The 2,456-nt window shown below is 38.3% G+C and overlaps 1 pseudogene; it reads left to right on the forward strand.

Annotated features, from left to right (window-relative positions):
* Positions 1-2,094: 2,094 nt before the first annotated feature.
* Positions 2,095-2,213, forward strand: LOC120619416 (uncharacterized; annotated as a pseudogene).
* The last annotated feature ends 243 nt before the right edge of the window (positions 2,214-2,456 follow it).

The following is a 2,456-nucleotide window of genomic DNA, read 5'->3' on the forward strand; positions in this document are numbered from 1 at the left end:
CTGAAGAAGTGAGAGAATGGAACATATTGCTCTTCCTTGTACAAAAAGACTTAGAGTTACAAAGACTATAAAACTTAACTAAATTCTTCAGAATGAGAAAAAAATCTGTTAACTGCCTTTAACCGGCCTTATGACCTTAGATGTCTCCTTGGCAAACTATTTTGCTTTATTTACACAGGAGGAATTTGAGTTCCAGTTAAAGTGGCTTAATAAGTTTAATATTGATAAGGGGCCTAGTAGAACCATGACTGGCATAAACCTCAGTCTCCTGACTGCCGATTCAGAGCATCTGTGTTAAGTGAAGTCCGTGGAACACTACACTGTCAATCATGACCACCATCTGCCGGGAAAAAAAATCACTGTTAAGTAGTTTACCTAGATTATTTCACTGGATTTTTAATACAACCTTTGACTTGTGGACAGATACACCATTTATACATGAGAACATTTGTTCCGGGAAATTTGAGTTAAAATGTTCCAAGTTCACATAGCTATCAAGTGGGAGAGTTGAGTTGCACAAAAAAAAGTCAATAACGTATGTATTAAAAGTTTAGAATTTAAATGTCCCCGAATTTAGGATTTTAAATGTTACTTAATTTGCAAATTTCTACTACCTATACAAATAATGAAAGAAGTCCTAAAAACATTATTTTGTAATAGCGCTGCATTGCACACGTAACGTTATCAGTCCTCTGAGTTCCGCGGGAATGGAGTGTTGTACTGAGTCAATTCTGTGGGAATACCATTTCTAAATTGGTCCATGCTCTAGCTGAGTGATTACAAGCAAGCAAGCCAGAGAAGGCTCCTCATCAAAAGGACCCAACAAAGTTCTAGCACATGGAAGCATTTCTGAGCTCAAGTTATTCTGAGAAGGGAACACATGATTTATAAATACTGTCAAATAAAATATGCGTTTCCAAATGCTAGTAATATAACAGTATATCACACAGCAGAAACAAAGTGCCCTTCAGCCCCTTTATAATCACATTCCGATGTAATGAACATACTTTGCAGTCAGAGCAAGTTAAGTTCAAATCTGAGGGCACCATTTATGATCCCTGTTGTTGGAAGTGAGTGACTTGACCTCTCCTGATCCTACCTTTACTTATCTATAAAGTGCAAATAACGGTATCTTCTATGTAGGGTTGATGTAAGATTCAAATTAGATAATATCTGTTGGTAAGCTCTGCAGGGGGCCCTTATCTGAGGCGTCCCCAGGGGAGGGGCCTGGGAGGCGGGAGAGCATTTATCATAATGGCCGTCAGGGGCATCATAACGGGAACTTGATTCCAAACCCCAAAGCATAACCTTAATTGCTTCAGAGTAAGTGTAAAGCAGAAAGTGTGTTTTGATAAGCGTGAGTCAAAAAATATTTTAAAAACCAAACAAGTTTCCAAGAGGTCGTTCATATTCATTTTTTTCCTTTTTTTTAAAATTGGAATGTAGTTGTAAACGAAAGTGGCCATTAGCTTAGGTTGGGGATATTGGACTCTGCTATAAATTCTCTTCATAGTACTTGTTGGAACCAAGTCAGTATCTGATCAGGGCCACTCTGAGACTAATATTACTCTAAACATTTTTCATATTTCATCTCATTTAATTTTTACAATTATATTAGATAAGATTCCCATTGTAATGAGAAAATTGAGGGTAAAAGATGATAAAAATTCCTCCTTGTGACACATACACTCGCAGGTGATGGAGCTGGGATTCAGGTCTGTTTTCTTTTAAAGCCCTGCCCTTCATGGTGTCTTCTATACATATACAATATTTTTTCTTAATCTTCTACTCAAATATAAAAATATATAAAAAAAATTTTAGACATCTTTATTTAAAATATTTATTCATTTTATATTTCACCAAATAAGTAGAGACCTAAATACAACATGTTCTCAACTATCAAGCACTAAAATTCCAAACATACTTGTGTGGGAGGAGTTAGAAACTTGCAACGACATCCCCCTGGAAGAAAATGTTACAGCTCCTGATCAAGATCTCTGGTCAGTCTCTGGGAACTGATAATGTAGCTGGGCAAACACGGCCACAAAACCGAACAACCACTTAGATGCTCGTTTAGGTAGAAAATAATTTTTCATCTACGGCCATGCCACCCTAAACACGCCCAATCCCATCTGATCTCAGAAGCTAAGCAGGGTCGGGCCTGGTTAGTACTTGGATGGGAGACCACCTAGGAAGACCGGGTGCTGTAGGCATAAAAAAAAGAAAGTAATTTTTCATATTCAAACTGCAGTATCTGGGGACATGTCTTTTTACCTCAGCCCTAGGTTGGGAACCCATCACCACCCCACCCCATGACTGAAGTCTGGCATGTGTGGGAGGGAGGAGAGGCCCAGGACAGAGGGCTTCCTGCTCATATTCACATTTGGCCTGATGGGGGTTTCTCAAATGTTCTCATCAAAATCCCTGATTATAAAAATGTGACCATATCCCAAATA

The sequence above is a fragment of the Pteropus medius genome, unplaced genomic scaffold, assembly GCF_902729225.1.
Source record: "Pteropus medius unplaced genomic scaffold, Ma_sr-lr_union100, whole genome shotgun sequence".
NCBI lineage: Eukaryota > Metazoa > Chordata > Mammalia > Chiroptera > Pteropodidae > Pteropus > Pteropus medius.